General features: G+C 49.2%; 1 protein-coding gene across 2 annotated transcripts in view; it reads right to left on the minus strand.

The window, feature by feature from the left end:
- The window catches only part of LOC140429062 (coiled-coil domain-containing protein 152-like), a 215,387-nt gene extending 205,601 nt beyond the window's left edge, over window positions 1-9,786 (minus strand). For both annotated transcript variants that reach the window (XM_072515599.1, XM_072515600.1), the window contains exon 1: window positions 9,644-9,786. The gene's annotated coding sequence lies outside the window, so the exon portion shown is untranslated. The remainder of the gene's footprint in view (window positions 1-9,643) is intronic.
- Between the last annotated feature and the right edge of the window lie 9,385 nt (window positions 9,787-19,171).

Raw genomic sequence — 19,171 nt, forward strand, 5'->3', positions numbered from 1 at the left:
TCCAGGGATTTTTCTCTCTATCCGGGGTTCTCTCTCTCTCTATCTGGGGTTTTCTCTCTCTCTATCTGGGGTTTTCTCTCTCTCTATCTGGGGTTTTCTCTCTCTCTATCTGGGGTTTTCTCTCTCTCTATCTGGGGTTTTCTCTCTCTCTCTATCCGGGGATTTTTTTCTCTATCCGGGGTTCTCTCTCTCTATCTGGAGTTTTCTCTCTCTATCTGGGGATTTTTCTCTCTATCCAGGGTTCTCTCTCTCTCTCTATCTGGGGTTCTCTCTCTCTCTCTCTATCCGGGGTTTTCTCTCTCTCTCTATCCGGGGTTTTTTCTCTCTCTCTCTAGCGGGGGATTTTTCTCTCTATCCAGGGTTCTCTCTCTCTCTCTATCTGGGGTTTTCTCTCTCTCTCTATCCGGGGTTTTTTCTCTCTCTCTCTAGCGGGGGTTTTTTCTCTCTCTCTCTATCTGGGGTTTTCTCTCTCTCTCTATCCGGGGTTTTTTCTCTCTCTCTATGGCGGGGTTTTTTTCTCTCTCTCTATCTGGGGTTTTCTCTCTCTCTCTATCTGGGGTTTTCTCTCTCTCTCTCTCTCTATCCGGGGTTTTCTCTCTCTCTCTATCCGGGGTTCTCTCTCTCTCTATCCGGGGTTTTTTTCTCTCTCTCTATCCGGGGTTTTTTCTCTCTCTCTCTCTCTATCCAGGGTTCCCTCTCTCTCTATCCGGGGGTTTTTCTCTCTCTCTCTGTCCGGGGATTTTTCTCTCTCTCTCTGTCCGGGGTTTTCTCTCTCTCTCTATCCAGGTTTTTTTCTCTCTCTCTATCCGGGGTTCTCTCTCTCTCGATCTGGGGTTTTCTCTCTCTCTCTCTCTATCCGGGGTTTTTTCTCTCTCTCTCTAGCGGGGTTTTTTTCTCTCTCTCTCTATCCGGGGTTTTTTCTCTCTCTCTCTATCCGGGGATTTTTCTCTCTATCCAGTGTTCTCTCTCTCTCTATCTGGGGTTTTCTCTCTCTCTCTATCTGGGGTTTTCTCTCTCTCTCTATCTGGGGTTTTCTCTCTCTCTCAATCCGGGGTTCTCTCTCTCTCTATCCGGGGTTTTTCTCTCTCTCTCGATCCGGGAATTTTCTCTCTCTCTATCCGGGGTTTTCTCTCTCTCTCTATCCGGGTTTTTTTCTCTCTCTCTATCCGGGGTTTTCTCTCTCTCTCTATCCGGGGTTTTCTCTCACTCTCTATCCGGGGTTCTCTCTCTCTCTATCCGGGGTTTTTCTCTCTCTCTCTATCCGGGGATTTTTCTCTCTCTCTCTATCCGGGGTTTTCTCTCTCTCTCTATCCGGGGTTTTCTCCCTCTCTCTATCCGGGGTTTTCTCTCTCTCTATCCGGGAATTTTTCTCTCTCTCTATCCGGGGATTTTTCTCTCTCTCTATCCGGGGTTTTCTCTCTCTCTCTCTATCCGGGGTTTTCTCTCTCTCTCTATCCGGGGTTTTCTCTCTCTCTCTATCCGGGGTTTTCTCTCTCTCTCTATCCGGGGATTTTTCTCTCTCTCTCTATCCGGGGTTTTCTCTCTCTCTCTATCCGGGGTTTTCTCTCTCTCTCTATCCTGGGTTTTCTCTCTCTCTCTATCCGGGGATTTTTCTCTCTCTCTATCTGGGGTTTTCTCTCTCTCTATCCGGAGTTTTCTCTCTCTCTCTATCCGGGGTTTTCTCTCTCTCTCTATCCGGGGTTTTCTCTCTCTCTCTATCCGGGGATTTTTCTCTCTCTCTCTATCCGGGGTTTTCTCTCTCTCTCTATCCGGGGTTTTCTCTCTCTCTCTATCCGGGGATTTTTCTCTCTCTCTCTATCCGGGGTTTTCTCTCTCTCTCTATCCGGGGTTTTCTCTCTCTCTCTATCCGGGGATTTTTCTCTCTCTCTATCTGGGGTTTTCTCTCTCTCTCTATCCGGGGTTTTCTCTCTCTCTATCCGGGGTTTTCTCTCTCTCTCTATCCGGGGATTTTTCTCTCTCTCTCTATCCGGGGTTTTCTCTCTCTCTCTATCCGGGGTTTTCTCTCTATCCGGGGTTTTCTCTCTCTCTCTATCCGGGGATTTTTCTCTCTCTCTCTATCCGGGGTTCTCTCTCTCTCTATCCGGGGTTTTTTTCTCTCTCTCTATCCGGGGATTTTTCTCTCTCTCTCTATCCGGGGTTCTCTCTCTCTCTATCCGGGGTTTTTTTCTCTCTCTCTATCCGGGGGTTTTTCTCTCTCTCTCTGTCCGGGGATTTTTCTCTCTCTCTCTGTCCGGGGTTTTCTCTCTCTCTCTATCCAGGTTTTTTTCTCTCTCTCTATCCGGGGTTCTCTCTCTCTCGATCTGGGGTTTTCTCTCTCTCTCTATCCGGGGTTCTCTCTCTCTCTCTATCCAGGGTTTTCTCTCTCTCTCTATCCAGGGTTTTCTCTCTCTCTCTATCCAGGGATTTTTCTCTCTATCCGGGGTTCTCTCTCTCTCTATCTGGGGTTTTCTCTCTCTCTATCTGGGGTTTTCTCTCTCTCTATCTGGGGTTTTCTCTCTCTCTCTATCCGGGGATTTTTTTCTCTATCCGGGGTTCTCTCTCTCTATCTGGAGTTTTCTCTCTCTATCTGGGGATTTTTCTCTCTATCCAGGGTTCTCTCTCTCTCTCTATCTGGGGTTCTCTCTCTCTCTCTCTATCCGGGGTTTTCTCTCTCTCTCTATCCGGGGTTTTTTCTCTCTCTCTAGCGGGGGATTTTTCTCTCTATCCAGGGTTCTCTCTCTCTCTCTATCTGGGGTTTTCTCTCTCTCTCTATCCGGGGTTTTTTCTCTCTCTCTCTAGCGGGGGGTTTTTCTCTCTCTCTCTATCTGGGGTTTTCTCTCTCTCTCTATCCGGGGTTTTTTCTCTCTCTCTCTAGCGGGGTTTTTTTCTCTCTCTCTCTATCTGGGGTTTTCTCTCTCTCTCTATCTGGGGTTTTCTCTCTCTCTCTCTCTCTATCCGGGGTTTTCTCTCTCTCTCTATCCGGGGTTCTCTCTCTCTCTATCCGGGGTTTTTTTCTCTCTCTCTATCCGGGGTTTTTTCTCTCTCTCTCTCTCTATCCAGGGTTCCCTCTCTCTCTATCCGGGGGTTTTTCTCTCTCTCTCTGTCCGGGGATTTTTCTCTCTCTCTCTGTCCGGGGTTTTCTCTCTCTCTCTATCCAGGTTTTTTTCTCTCTCTCTATCCGGGGTTCTCTCTCTCGATCTGGGGTTTTCTCTCTCTCTCTCTCTATCCGGGGTTTTTTCTCTCTCTCTCTAGCGGGGTTTTTTTCTCTCTCTCTCTATCCGGGGGTTTTTCTCTCTCTCTCTATCCGGGGATTTTTCTCTCTATCCAGTGTTCTCTCTCTCTCTATCTGGGGTTTTCTCTCTCTCTCTATCTGGGGTTTTCTCTCTCTCTATCTGGGGTTTTCTCTCTCTCTCTATCCGGGGTTCTCTCTCTCTCTATCCGGGGTTTTTCTCTCTCTCTCTATCCGGGGATTTTTCTCTTTCTCTCTATCCGGGGTTTTCTCTCTCTCTCTATCCGGGTTTTTTTCTCTCTCTCTATCCGGGGTTTTCTCTCTCTCTCTATCCGGGGTTTTCTCTCACTCTCTATCCGGGGTTCTCTCTCTCTCTATCCGGGGTTTTTCTCTCTCTCTCTATCCGGGGATTTTTCTCTCTCTCTCTATCCGGGGTTTTCTCTCTCTCTCTATCCGGGGTTTTCTCTCTCTCTCTATCCGGGGTTTTCTCTCTCTCTATCCGGGGATTTTTCTCTCTCTCTATCCGGGGATTTTTCTCTCTCTCTATCCGGGGCTTTCTCTCTCTCTCTCTATCCGGGGTTTTCTCTCTCTCTCTATCCGGGGTTTTCTCTCTCTCTCTCTATCCGGGGTTTTCTCTCTCTCTCTATCCGGGGTTTTCTCTCTCTCTCTATCCGGGGTTTTCTCTCTCTCTCTATCCGGGGTTTTCTCTCTCTCTATCCGGGGATTTTTCTCTCTCTCTCTATCCGGGGTTTTCTCTCTCTCTCTATCCGGGGTTTTCTCTCTCTCTATCTGGGGTTTTCTCTCTCTCTCTATCCGGGGTTTTCTCTCTCTCTCTATCCAGGGATTTTTCTCTCTATCCGGGGTTCTCTCTCTCTCTATCTGGGGTTTTCTCTCTCTCTATCTGGGGTTTTCTCTCTCTCTATCTGGGGTTTTCTCTCTCTCTCTATCCGGGGATTTTTTTCTCTATCCGGGGTTCTCTCTCTCTATCTGGAGTTTTCTCTCTCTATCTGGGGATTTTTCTCTCTATCCAGGGTTCTCTCTCTCTCTCTCTATCTGGGGTTCTCTCTCTCTCTCTCTATCCGGGGTTTTCTCTCTCTCTCTATCCGGGGTTTTTTCTCTCTCTCTAGCGGGGGATTTTTCTCTCTATCCAGGGTTCTCTCTCTCTCTCTATCTGGGGTTTTCTCTCTCTCTCTATCCGGGGTTTTTTCTCTCTCTCTCTAGCGGGGGGTTTTTCTCTCTCTCTCTATCTGGGGTTTTCTCTCTCTCTCTATCCGGGGTTTTTTCTCTCTCTCTCTAGCGGGGTTTTTTTCTCTCTCTCTCTATCTGGGGTTTTCTCTCTCTCTCTATCTGGGGTTTTCTCTCTCTCTCTCTCTCTATCCGGGGTTTTCTCTCTCTCTCTATCCGGGGTTCTCTCTCTCTCTATCCGGGGTTTTTTTCTCTCTCTCTATCCGGGGTTTTTTCTCTCTCTCTCTCTCTATCCAGGGTTCCCTCTCTCTCTATCCGGGGGTTTTTCTCTCTCTCTCTGTCCGGGGATTTTTCTCTCTCTCTCTGTCCGGGGTTTTCTCTCTCTCTCTATCCAGGTTTTTTTCTCTCTCTCTATCCGGGGTTCTCTCTCTCGATCTGGGGTTTTCTCTCTCTCTCTCTCTATCCGGGGTTTTTTCTCTCTCTCTCTAGCGGGGTTTTTTTCTCTCTCTCTCTATCCGGGGGTTTTTCTCTCTCTCTCTATCCGGGGATTTTTCTCTCTATCCAGTGTTCTCTCTCTCTCTATCTGGGGTTTTCTCTCTCTCTCTATCTGGGGTTTTCTCTCTCTCTATCTGGGGTTTTCTCTCTCTCTCTATCCGGGGTTCTCTCTCTCTCTATCCGGGGTTTTTCTCTCTCTCTCTATCCGGGGATTTTTCTCTCTCTCTCTATCCGGGGTTTTCTCTCTCTCTCTATCCGGGTTTTTTTCTCTCTCTCTATCCGGGGTTTTCTCTCACTCTCTATCCGGGGTTCTCTCTCTCTCTATCCGGGGTTTTTCTCTCTCTCTCTATCCGGGGATTTTTCTCTCTCTCTCTATCCGGGGTTTTCTCTCTCTCTCTATCCGGGGTTTTCTCTCTCTCTCTATCCGGGGTTTTCTCTCTCTCTATCCGGGGTTTTCTCTCTCTCTCTATCCGGGGTTTTCTCTCTCTCTCTATCCGGGGTTTTCTCTCTCTCTCTTTCCGGGGTTTTCTCTCTCTCTCTATCCGGGGTTTTCTCTCTCTCTCTATCCGGGTTTTTCTCTCTCTCTCTATCCGGGTTTTTCTCTCTCTCTCTATCCGGGGTTTTCTCACTCTCTCTATCCGGGGTTTTCTCTCTCTCTCTATCCGGGGTTTTCTCTCTCTCTCTATCCGGGGTTTTCTCTCTCTCTCTATCCGGGTTTTTCTCTCTCTCTCTATCCGGGGTTTTCTCACTCTCTCTATCCGGGGTTTTCTCTCTCTCTCTATCCGGGGTTTTCTCTCTCTCTCTATCCGGGGTTTTCTCTCTCTCTCTATCCGGGGTTTTCTCTCTCTCTCTATCCGGGGTTTTCTCTCTCTCTCTATCCGGGGTTTTCTCTCTCTCTCTATCCGGGTTTTTCTCTCTCTCTATCCGGGGTTTTCTCTCTCTCTCTATCCGGGGTTTTCTCTCTCTCTCTATCCGGGGTTTTCTCTCTCTCTCTCTATCCGGGGTTTTCTCTCTCTCTCTATCCGGGGTTTTCTCTCTCTCTCTATCCGGGGTTTTCTCTCTCTCTCTATCCGGGGTTTTCTCTCTCTCTCTCTATCCGGGGTTTTCTCTCTCTCTCTATCCGGGGTTTTCTCTCTCTCTCTATCCGGGGTTTTCTCTCTCTCTCTATCCGGGGTTTTCTCTCTCTCTCTCTATCCGGGGTTTTCTCTCTCTCTCTATCCGGGGTTTTCTCTCTCTCTCTATCCGGGGTTTTCTCTCTCTCTCTATCCGGGGTTTTCTCTCTCTCTATCCGGGGATTTTTCTCTCTCTCTCTATCCGGGGTTTTCTCTCTCTCTCTATCCGGGGTTTTCTCTCTCTCTATCTGGGGTTTTCTCTCTCTCTCTATCCGGGGTTTTCTCTCTCTCTCTATCCAGGGATTTTTCTCTCTATCCGGGGTTCTCTCTCTCTCTATCTGGGGTTTTCTCTCTCTCTATCTGGGGTTTTCTCTCTCTCTATCTGGGGTTTTCTCTCTCTCTCTATCCGGGGATTTTTTTCTCTATCCGGGGTTCTCTCTCTCTATCTGGAGTTTTCTCTCTCTATCTGGGGATTTTTCTCTCTATCCAGGGTTCTCTCTCTCTCTCTCTATCTGGGGTTCTCTCTCTCTCTCTCTATCCGGGGTTTTCTCTCTCTCTCTATCCGGGGTTTTTTCTCTCTCTCTAGCGGGGGATTTTTCTCTCTATCCAGGGTTCTCTCTCTCTCTCTATCTGGGGTTTTCTCTCTCTCTCTATCCGGGGTTTTTTCTCTCTCTCTCTAGCGGGGGGTTTTTCTCTCTCTCTCTATCTGGGGTTTTCTCTCTCTCTCTATCCGGGGTTTTTTCTCTCTCTCTCTAGCGGGGTTTTTTTCTCTCTCTCTCTATCTGGGGTTTTCTCTCTCTCTCTATCTGGGGTTTTCTCTCTCTCTCTATCCGGGGTTCTCTCTCTCTCTATCCGGGGTTTTTTTCTCTCTCTCTATCCGGGGTTTTTTCTCTCTCTCTCTCTCTATCCAGGGTTCCCTCTCTCTCTATCCGGGGGTTTTTCTCTCTCTCTCTGTCCGGGGATTTTTCTCTCTCTCTCTGTCCGGGGTTTTCTCTCTCTCTCTATCCAGGTTTTTTTCTCTCTCTCTATCCGGGGTTCTCTCTCTCGATCTGGGGTTTTCTCTCTCTCTCTATCCGGGGTTTTTTCTCTCTCTCTCTAGCGGGGTTTTTTTCTCTCTCTCTCTATCTGGGGTTTTCTCTCTCTCTCTATCTGGGGTTTTCTCTCTCTCTCTCTCTCTATCCGGGGTTTTCTCTCTCTCTCTATCCGGGGTTCTCTCTCTCTCTATCCGGGGTTTTTTTCTCTCTCTCTATCCGGGGTTTTTTCTCTCTCTCTCTCTCTATCCAGGGTTCCCTCTCTCTCTATCCGGGGGTTTTTCTCTCTCTCTCTGTCCGGGGATTTTTCTCTCTCTCTCTGTCCGGGGTTTTCTCTCTCTCTCTATCCAGGTTTTTTTCTCTCTCTCTATCCGGGGTTCTCTCTCTCGATCTGGGGTTTTCTCTCTCTCTCTCTCTATCCGGGGTTTTTTCTCTCTCTCTCTAGCGGGGTTTTTTTCTCTCTCTCTCTATCCGGGGGTTTTTCTCTCTCTCTCTATCCGGGGATTTTTCTCTCTATCCAGTGTTCTCTCTCTCTCTATCTGGGGTTTTCTCTCTCTCTCTATCTGGGGTTTTCTCTCTCTCTATCTGGGGTTTTCTCTCTCTCTCTATCCGGGGTTCTCTCTCTCTCTATCCGGGGTTTTTCTCTCTCTCTCTATCCGGGGATTTTTCTCTCTCTCTCTATCCGGGGTTTTCTCTCTCTCTCTATCCGGGTTTTTTTCTCTCTCTCTATCCGGGGTTTTCTCTCACTCTCTATCCGGGGTTCTCTCTCTCTCTATCCGGGGTTTTTCTCTCTCTCTCTATCCGGGGATTTTTCTCTCTCTCTCTATCCGGGGTTTTCTCTCTCTCTCTATCCGGGGTTTTCTCTCTCTCTCTATCCGGGGTTTTCTCTCTCTCTATCCGGGGTTTTCTCTCTCTCTCTATCCGGGGTTTTCTCTCTCTCTCTATCCGGGGTTTTCTCTCTCTCTCTTTCCGGGGTTTTCTCTCTCTCTCTATCCGGGGTTTTCTCTCTCTCTCTATCCGGGTTTTTCTCTCTCTCTCTATCCGGGTTTTTCTCTCTCTCTCTATCCGGGGTTTTCTCACTCTCTCTATCCGGGGTTTTCTCTCTCTCTCTATCCGGGGTTTTCTCTCTCTCTCTATCCGGGGTTTTCTCTCTCTCTCTATCCGGGTTTTTCTCTCTCTCTCTATCCGGGGTTTTCTCACTCTCTCTATCCGGGGTTTTCTCTCTCTCTCTATCCGGGGTTTTCTCTCTCTCTCTATCCGGGGTTTTCTCTCTCTCTCTATCCGGGGTTTTCTCTCTCTCTCTATCCGGGGTTTTCTCTCTCTCTCTATCCGGGGTTTTCTCTCTCTCTCTATCCGGGTTTTTCTCTCTCTCTATCCGGGGTTTTCTCTCTCTCTCTATCCGGGGTTTTCTCTCTCTCTCTATCCGGGGTTTTCTCTCTCTCTCTCTATCCGGGGTTTTCTCTCTCTCTCTATCCGGGGTTTTCTCTCTCTCTCTATCCGGGGTTTTCTCTCTCTCTCTATCCGGGGTTTTCTCTCTCTCTCTCTATCCGGGGTTTTCTCTCTCTCTCTATCCGGGGTTTTCTCTCTCTCTCTATCCGGGGTTTTCTCTCTCTCTCTATCCGGGGTTTTCTCTCTCTCTCTCTATCCGGGGTTTTCTCTCTCTCTCTATCCGGGGTTTTCTCTCTCTCTCTATCCGGGGTTTTCTCTCTCTCTCTATCCGGGGTTTTCTCTCTCTCTATCCGGGGATTTTTCTCTCTCTCTCTATCCGGGGTTTTCTCTCTCTCTCTATCCGGGGTTTTCTCTCTCTCTATCTGGGGTTTTCTCTCTCTCTCTATCCGGGGTTTTCTCTCTCTCTCTATCCAGGGATTTTTCTCTCTATCCGGGGTTCTCTCTCTCTCTATCTGGGGTTTTCTCTCTCTCTATCTGGGGTTTTCTCTCTCTCTATCTGGGGTTTTCTCTCTCTCTCTATCCGGGGATTTTTTTCTCTATCCGGGGTTCTCTCTCTCTATCTGGAGTTTTCTCTCTCTATCTGGGGATTTTTCTCTCTATCCAGGGTTCTCTCTCTCTCTCTCTATCTGGGGTTCTCTCTCTCTCTCTCTATCCGGGGTTTTCTCTCTCTCTCTATCCGGGGTTTTTTCTCTCTCTCTAGCGGGGGATTTTTCTCTCTATCCAGGGTTCTCTCTCTCTCTCTATCTGGGGTTTTCTCTCTCTCTCTATCCGGGGTTTTTTCTCTCTCTCTCTAGCGGGGGGTTTTTCTCTCTCTCTCTATCTGGGGTTTTCTCTCTCTCTCTATCCGGGGTTTTTTCTCTCTCTCTCTAGCGGGGTTTTTTTCTCTCTCTCTCTATCCGGGGTTTTTTCTCTCTCTCTCTAGCGGGGGGTTTTTCTCTCTCTCTCTATCTGGGGTTTTCTCTCTCTCTCTATCCGGGGTTTTTTCTCTCTCTCTCTAGCGGGGTTTTCTCTCTCTCTCTCTATCCGGGGTTTTCTCTCTCTCTCTATCCGGGGGCTTCTCTCTCTCTCTCTATCCGGGGTTTTCTCTCTCTCTCTATCCGGGGTTTTCTCTCTCTCTATCCGGGGGTTTCTCTCTCACTCACTCTTGTCGCTGGTTTATGACGTGTTGACGCGGCTCTATGACGTCACCATTCTTGCAGCTCTCTTCATTGAACAAATTCTGATTTAAAAATCCGCAGGGCGGAGCTGTCCCCAGCGTGGAGCGGCTGTCCCCAGCGCGGAGCGGCTGTCCCCAGCGCGGAGCGGCTGTCCCCAGCGCGGAGCGGCTGTCCCCAGCGCGGAGCGGCTGTCTCCAGCGCGCTGCTGTCCCCATGGTGGAGCAGTTCCCAGCGTGGAGCAGAATGCGGAGCAGTGTGGAGCTGCTGCGGAAGGTAGCACAGTGGTTAGCACAATCGCTTCACAGCTCCAGTGTCCCGGGTTCGATTCCCGGCTTGGGTCACTGTCAGTGCGGAGTCTGCACGTTCTCCCCGTGTGTGCGTGGGTTTCCTCCGGGTGCTCCGGTTTCCTCCCACAAGTCCCGAAAGACGTGCTGTTGGGTGAATTGGACATTCTGAATTCTCCCTCCGTGTACCCGAACAGGTGCCGGAATGTGGCGACTAGGGGCTTTTCACAGTCACTTCATTGCAGCGTTAATGTAAGCCTACTTGTGACAATAAAGATTATTATAGCAGAGAGTGCGCAGCAGCTGCTGGCGGGCGGTCCCCTGTGCGGAGCAGCTAGTGTGACGCTGTGTGGGGGCTGCGTGGGCGGAGCGGCTGTATGTGTGGGGTGCCCGGGTGTGGCGGTCGGACGGTCTTGGCCAGGGATTCCCAGGTGTCGGTGGGGATGTTGCACTTTTTCAAGTAGGCTTTGAGGGTGTCCTTGAAACACTGCCTCTGCCCTCCAGGCGCTCACTTGCCGTGTCGAAGCTCTGAGTAGAGCACTTGTTTCAGGAGTCTCGCGTCAGGCATGTAGATAATGTGATCCGCCCAGCAGAGCTGACCGAGCGAGGTCAATGCTTCGAAACTGGGGACGTTGGTCTGAGCAAGAACTTTGACGTTAGTGAGCCTATCCTGCCAATGGATTTGCAGGACTTTGCGGAGGAAGCACTGGTATACCGCTCCATGATTTTGAGGTCCCTGTTGTACATTGTCCACGTCTGTGAGCCATTCAGGAGGGCGGTGTCACTATTGCTCTGACCATGAGCTTGGTGCTGACTCTGAGATCCTGGACCTCAAACACTCTCTTCCTCTGGTGCCCGAAAGCTGTGCTGACTCATTGAGGACAGCGTTGAACCTTGACATCAATGTCTACCCAAGGTAGGTTTCCAAGGTTTGGAAAGTGGTCTTACGGATGTTTACTGTAAGGCCCAAACTCTTGTACGTCTCAATAAAGGTGTTGACCATAGCTTGGAGTTTGGCCTCTGAGTGTGCGCGGGCGTAAGTATCATCTGCACACTGTTCAATAGCAGGGGATAAGAACTAGGAACAGGAGTAGGCCATCTGGCCCCTCGAGCCTGCTCCACCATTTAATGAGATCATGGCTGATCTTTGTGGACTCAGCTCCACTCTCCGGCCCGTACACCATATCCCCGAATCCCTTTATTCTTTAGAAAGGCATCTATCTTTTTCTTAAAAACGTTTAAAGAAGGAGCCTCAACTGCTTCACTGGGCAAGGAATTCCAGAGATTCACAACCCTTTGGGTGAAGAAGTTCCTCCTACACTCTATCCTAAATCTACCTCCCCTTATTTTGAGGCTATGCCCCCTAGTTCTGCTTTCCCCGACCAATGGAAACAATCTGCCCGCATCTATCCTATCTATTCCCTTCATAATTTTATATGTCTCAATAAGATCCCCCCGCATCCTTCTAAACTCCAATGAGTACAGTCCCAGTCTACTCAACCTCTTGTCATAATCTAATCCCCTCAACTCTGGGATCAACCTAGTGAATCTCCTCTGCACTCCCTCCAGTGCCAATATGTCCTTTCTCAGGTAAGGAGACCAAAACTGAACACAATACTCCAGATGCGGCCTCACCAACACCCTATACAATTGCAGCATAACCTCACTAGTCTTGAACTCCATCCCTCTAGCAATGTAAGACAAAACTCGATTAGCCTTCTTAATCACCTGTTGCACCTGCACACCAACGTTTTGCGACTCGTGCACCAGCACACCCAGGTCCCTCTGCACAGCAGCATGTTTTAACATCTTACCGTTTAAATAATAATCCATTCTGCTGTTATTCCTCCCAAAATGGATAGCCTCACACTTGGCAACATTGAATTCCATCTGCCAGACCCTAGCCCATTCACCTAACCTATCCAAATCCTTCTGCAGACTTCCAGTATCCTCTGCACTTTTTGCTTTACCACTCATCTTAGTGTCGTCTGCAAACTTTGACACATTGCACTTGGTCCCCAACTCCAAATCGTCTATGTAAATTTATGTAAATCGTCTATGGATGGGATGACTTTGTCTCTGGCCTGCTGTGGGGGGAGGTTGAACAGATTCCCGTTTGTCCTGTAGTTTAATTCCATCCCAGCGGGGAGCTTGCTGAGGGTGAGATGGAGCATGGCAGCAAGGAAGATCGAGAAGAGCGTTGATCAATGACATCGCCTTGCTCATCCCCAATCCGATTGTGAACTGCGTCTGTGGTAGATCCATTGGTCAGAATCATGGCTGGCATGTCATCGTGGAGCAGACGGGGGATGGTGACAAACATTTGTGTGGGGGGGGGGGGGGGCAGCCGAAATGGAGGGGGATGGTCCAGAATCTCTTGCGGTTGACCATTCCACCGACCTTTGTGAGGTCAAAGAAGGCCATGTAGACGGGTTGGTGCTGTTCCCGCGTTTCTCCTGTAGGCGTCGCGCAGAGACGATCATGTCCATTGTGCCCCCAATAGTGGGCGGAATCCGAATTGGAAACTCTGCGAGGAGCTCCTCAGCCACAGGGAGAAGGCGATTGAGGAGGATTCTTGAGAGGACCTTTCCTGTGGCCGATAGCTGGGAAATCCCTCTGCAGTTCCTGCAGTCGGACTTGTCACCTTTTCTGAAGATGGTCGCAATTATGGCATTTCTGAGATCTCCTGGCATCTCCTCCTTCCAGAGAAGGGAAATGAGCTCAAGTATTCACGCCAATATTTATTGCTCCTTCACCATGTTTTGGTGATTTGGCAGTGATTCCATCAGGTCCTGATGCCTTGTTGTTCTTTAGTGTCGGATGGTCTATTCCACCTCTTGCTGGGTTGGGGTTGAGCGTAGACACTGGCTGGTAGAATGCTGTGCTATCAACGTCCTGGGGGTTACCAATGACCTAGAACTGACTGGACTGGCCATATAAATACTGTGGCCACAAGAGCAGGTTAGAGGATAGGAATCCTGCGGCGAGAACTCAGCCCCTGACTCCCCAAAGCTTGTCCACCACCTACAAGGTGCAAATCGGGAGTGTGATGGAATACTCACCACTTGCCTGGATGAAGCTCAACACCATCCAGGACAAAGCAGCCCACGTGATTGACATCCCACCCACAAACATTCTCTCCCTCCACCAGCGACACAGTGGCAGCCGTGTGTACCATCTATGACTCACCAAGACGCCTTAGACAGCACCTTCCAAACCCATGGCCATTGCCATCTACGAGGACAAGAGCAGCAGATTGCTAGCTTGTGGCTGCTGTTCAGTAAAGAGTCAAGAGTTCTGCTTCTTTCCCAAACACCTTTATTTTCTTTGCACACACTCCATACAAAACTCCATCTCCAGCACAAGTGCCACTTGCAAGCCCTTTGCATATCAGTGTCATTATTGGAAACTTAACATCAACTTAAAATGTAATTGGAAGGTCTCTTAACCCATTCCTAAAACAGATACTTGGGAACCCCACCACCTGGAGGTTCCCCTCCAAGTCACTCCCCACCCTGACTAGGAAACATATCACCGTTCCTTCACTGTCGCTGGGGCAACATCCTGGAACTCCCTCCCTAACAGCACAGTGGGTGTACCTACACCTCAGGGACTGCTGCGGTTGAAGAAGGTGACTCACCATCACCTCCTCAAGGACAATTGGGAATGGGCAACAAACTCTAGCCTAGCCAGTGGTGCCCTAATTAATAAAAGAGAATTCACACCATCACTGTCATGAAGAGAGGCACCTTTTTGTTTCCTTTTGTGGGATGTGGGCCTCATTGGCAAGGCCAGCATTTATTGGCCATCCCTAGATACCCTTCAACTGAGTGACAGATACGAGTCAACCACATTGCTGTGGGTCGGGAGTCACGTGTAGGCCAGACCGGGTAGGGACGGCAGATTTCCTTCCCTAAAGGACATTCGTGAACCATGTGACAATAGTTTCATGGTCATCATTGCTGAGACGAGCCTTTAATTCCAGATTTATTAATTGAATTTTTAAGTTCTACCTGGCATTCGAAGGGTCAGATTCTTCTGCCCCACCCACCGCAAGATCGACACGGGCTGGACACGGGCCAAGTAAATGTCTAGTGACCTCAGGCGGGAATTTCCAGTCACTGAGCGGAGGCGGCTGGAGAATCCCGCCCCAAATTACATTCTCCCCGTGTCTGCGAGGGTTACCTCCGGGGGCTCCGATTTCCTCCCACAGTCCAAAGATGTGCGACTCAGGTGGATTGGCCGAGCTGAATCGCCCCTCAGTGTCCAGGGTTCGGTTGTGGGATAGGGTGGGGTGAATGGAGGAGTGGCCATGGGCCGGGTGCCCTTTCGGAGGGTCGGTGCAGACTCGATGGGCCGAATGGCCTCCTTCTGCACTGTAAATTCTATAACAAACAAAGAAAAGTACAGCACAGGAACAGGCCCTTCGGCCCTCCAAGCCCGTGCCGACCATACTGCCCGACTAAACTACAATCTTCTACACTTCCTGGGTCCGTATCCCTCTATTCCCATCCTATTCATGTATTTGTCAAGCTGCCCCATAAATGTCCCTATCGTCCCTGCTTCCACCACCTCCTCCGGCAGCGAGTTCCAGGCACCCACTACCCTCTGCGTAAAAAACTTGCATCGTACATCTACTCTAAACCTTGCCCCTCTCACCTTAAACATATGCCCCCTAGTAATTGACCCCTCTACCCTGGGAAAAAGACATTTAGATGTGCGCTTGCGATGTCAAGGCACACAAGGCTTTGAGCCAAGTGCTGGAAAATGGTAATTAGAATAGTTAGGTGGTTGTTTTTGACTATTGCAGACGGGGCGGGCCGAAGGGCCTGTTCTGTGCTGTAGACCTCGATGACACGGTGACAAGAAGGATATATCTTCTTGTAAATCAAATGTTCTCAATTCGATGTTCTTTACAAGTGGGAGTGTTGTGCGAGCAATTCTTCTCAAAATTCTGACTCAGCCAAAGTGCATTACGCACAAGAGAAAGAAGAAATTAGCTTTGATGTGGCGATTAGCTGCTCTTTAAACCCCCTCAAACTAATATTTGCAACAGCGAAAGTTCTCATGAATATCTTGCTTGCACAACACTCCCACTTGGAAAGAACATAGAGATTAAAGAGGAACAATGCATGTGAATGAAAACATCATGACACATAAATCGATCAAACTAATTAAGCATAAATAAATAATTCCTTTGTTTCGTTTCCGGATTTAAAAATGTAATTTCACTATCAGGACAACACTAACTTCATCAGTAAATTCAGTGTCAAATGTGCAGCTGATATAAATGTACCCGGAAAGTCTTCAAAATGTTCTTGACTGTTTGATCACAGGGAGCTTCCAAACTGAATCGCTGCAAAATCTGAGCACCTTTTAAATCTCTCCCATAAAATGCAGGGATTCAGGCATGAGGATCATATCTGCTGTGATATTTCCCAATGTTTAAAGATAATCACTTGGGCAAGAATCATCATTTGGTTACTGGCAAGCAAGGAGCTAATTGCAACAAGAGAGGACAGATTAAAAATTGTTTGCACTGATGACCATCACCAAGCACCAGCTCACTGACGTTGAATGTACATTTCGTCATCATTGGCAATCTCTTCTTGTTGATGATGATCCTTCCTTGTGGGTGGTTGGGTTTGAGTGCCATGTCACTGTGGGTTGGCTGATGGTCGATGAGCTTGTCGTAGCCTTGCAGACTCTCCCACAGTGAGGGCACCGGCGCGGTAGCAGTGCTGGAAAGGTCCCTTTCCGTCTCAGTGGCTGTTTTCGTTGATTGAAAGCTCTTGATACCATTTTAGTGACAGGTTGCCATGGCAGTCACAGTTGCACATCTTCCTGCCAAGTGTTGATGTTAATGAGGCAGACATTCATTGAGCCTTTGGGATTGTCCTTGAAATGCTCCTTTGGGCCCTGTGTGAGCAGGCCCCCTGGTCTAGCTCTACACGAGAGCACCAGTTTGGCGAGCCTGGTGGCGGGCACTTCATTCATGAGATCCTTCCAAGGAGCTTTGATGGTGTCGTTCTGGAGCTTGATGTGAGCTGGAATTTTCCGTCCCATTGCGGCAGGTTTTCCAGTGGTAGGAGTGGCAGGACCTTCCATTCCCCCAGAGAACCCACCTTGGGTGGGGAGGGGGGCACCATTGGCAGGTCCACAGGATTCTGCCGGTTGGTAAGTACTGAGGGAGTGCTGCACTCTCAGAGGGTCAGTACTGAGGGAGTGCTGCACTGTCAGAGGGTCAGTACTGAGGGAGTGCCGCACTGTCAGAGGGTCAGTACTGAGGGAGTGCTGCACTGTCAGAGGGTCAGCACTGAGGGAGTGCTGCACTGTCAGTGGGTCAGTACTGAGGGAGTGCCGCACTGTCAGAGGGTCAGTACTGAGGGAGCGCTGCACTGTCAGAGTCAGTACTGAGGGAGTGCTGCACTGTCAGAGGGTCAGTACTGAGGGAGTGCTGCACTGTCAGAGAGTCAGTACTGAGGGAGAGCTGCACTGTCAGTGGGTCAGTACTGAGGGAGTGCCGCACTGTCAGAGGGTCAGTACTGAGGGAGTGCTGCACTGTCAGAGGGTCAGTACTGAGGGAGTGCTGCACTGTCAGAGGGTCAGTACTGAGGGAGTGCCGCACTGTCAGAGGGTCAGTGCTGAGGGAGTGCTGCACTGTCAGAGGGTCAGTACTGAGGGAGAGCTGCACTGTCAGAGGGTCAGTACTGAGGGAGAGCTGCACTGTCAGTGGGTCAGTACTGAGGGAGTGCCGCACTGTCAGAGGGTCAGTACTGAGGGAGTGCTGCACTGTCAGAGAGTCAGTACTGAGGGAGTGCTGCACTGTCAGAGGGTCAGTACTGAGGGAGAGCTGCACTGTCAGTGGGTCAGTACTGAGGGAGTGCCGCACTGTCAGAGGGTTAGTACTGAGGGAGAGCTGCACTGTCAGAGAGTCAGTACTGAGGGAGTGCTGCACTGTCAGAGAATCAGTACTGAGGGAGTGCTGCACTGTCAGAGGGTCAGTACTGAGGGAGTGCCGCACTGTCAGAGGGTCAGTACTGAGGGAGCGCTGCACTGTCAGAGGGTCAGTACTGAGGGAGTGCTGCACTGTCAGAGAGTCAGTACTGAGGGAGTGCTGTACTGTCAGAGAGTCAGTACTGAGGGAGCGCTGCACTGCCAGAGGGTCAGTACTGAGGGAGTGCTGCACTGTCAGAGAGTCAGTACTAAGGGAGTGCTGTACTGTCAGAGAGTCAGTACTGAGGGAGTGCTGCACTGTCAGAGGGTCAGTACTGAGGGAGTGCCGCACTGTCAGAGAGTCAGTACTGAGGGAGTGCTGCACTGTCAGAGAGTCAGTACTGAGGGAGTGCTGCACTGTCAGAGAGTCAGTACTGAGGGAGTACTGCACTGTCAGAGGGTCAGTACTGATTGAGTGCTGCACTGTCAGAGGGTCAGTACTGAGGGAGTGCCGCACTGTCAGAGAGTCAGTACTGAGGGAGTGCTGCACTGTCAGAGGGTCAGTACTGAGGGAGTGCTGCACTGTCAGAGAGTCAGTACTGATTGAGTGCTGCACTGTCAGAGGGTCAGTACTGAGGGAGTGCCGCACTGTCAGAGAGTCAGTACTGAGGGAGTGCTGCACTGTCAGAGAGTCAATACTGAGGGAGTGCTGCACTGTCAGAGGGTCAGTACTGAGGGAGTGCCGCACTGTCAGAGAGTCAGTACTGATTGAGTGCTGCACTGTCAGAGGGTCAGTACTGAGGGAGTGCCGCACTGTCAGAGAGTCAGTACTGAGGGAGTGCTGCACTGTCAGAGGGTCAATACTGAGGGAGTGCTGCACTATCAGAGGGTCAGTACTGAGGGAGTACTGCACTGTCAGAGGGTCAGTACTGAGGGAGTGCTGCACTGTCAGAGGGTCAGTACTGAGGGAGCTCCGCACTGTCAGAGGGTCAGTACTGAGGGAGTGCTGTACTGTGGGTTATCACATTGCTGCTGCTGGAAGTTTGCTGTGATTGGCTGTTGTACTCCCTACACTGTATCAGCAACATCACAGCAAAAGTACCCTCTTGGGTATGAAGCAATTTTGAATATTTTGAAATCGTGTAAGTTGATAGTGGTCCCAGGTTCGATTTCCGGCTTGGGTCACTGTCTGTGCGGAGTCTGCACGTTCTCCCCGTGTCTGCGTGGGTTTCCTCCGGGTGCTCCGGTTTCTTCCCACAAGTCCCGAAAGACGTGCTGTTGGGTGAATTGGACATTCTGAATTCTCCCTCTGTGTACCCGAACAGGCGCCGGAATGTGGCGACTAGGGGATTTTCACAGTAACTTCATTGCAGTGTTAATGTAAGCCTACTTGTGACAATAAAGATTATTAAAATTATTAATTATGAAATGCAAGTTATTTATTTGCTTGTTGAATGAGGAGATGTGCATCATTTTATACCTACTGGTGGTTAAAAGCTATTCCCTGAACCCTGGGTTTGAAATATCAGGATGGATGCAAAATTGAAAAGAAATGTAATAATAATGTTCTTCGTCATGGAGACAAATTAAAAAAAGAAACCTTCCTGTTCTGACTAGCTGTCACTGTAACTTTGCAGACAGTTCAACCTTTGTCCGCTAAAACTGATTTCACCTTGAATTGCTGCTCTGGAATGACGTAAGTTACATTAAGAAGAAAACTGATCTGTCTAATGGGATCCTTTTTGTGTCAAATCACAAAGGAACTGCTTTTCTGGATGGTTTAACCTGATTGCTACGCTCCCACTGTAATGCATTTATTCAACCAGCCACTGTTCAATCAATTTAGAGGAAAGAGTCAGTGGTCCTTCCACTGTGAATATCCATTTGGAAGATGACATTTGGTGCCAAGTCTCACGAGGTACATTTCTTTTTCGCTGTTCAAGGATCGGAGCTGCATATACTTCAAATTTTAATACAGTATTGAAAATAGGTGGACATCTGTCACACACTGCTTCTTCCAGCTTCAAATAATCAAATTACAAACAAGCAATTTGTGGAAACTGCTGTGTGAATTTGAAGAATTTGTGCGGTGCTGTTGGGTACATTTTTTATTCTTTCATTTAATGCTACCTGTTCTCTCCCAAAGGTGCTGAGCCATGCTGATGTACTTATCCAGAAGGAAGTCCAACAATGAGAGGAAGAAATATAAGAAATTATACTAATTTTCTGCGGTTGGTGAAGGTTAATGAGGGACAAGCTGTTGTGGGGTGTTCATGGACTTCCAAAAGGCATT

Source organism: Scyliorhinus torazame, chromosome 9 (assembly GCF_047496885.1).
Source record: "Scyliorhinus torazame isolate Kashiwa2021f chromosome 9, sScyTor2.1, whole genome shotgun sequence".
In the NCBI taxonomy this organism is placed as follows: Eukaryota; Metazoa; Chordata; class Chondrichthyes; order Carcharhiniformes; family Scyliorhinidae; genus Scyliorhinus; species Scyliorhinus torazame.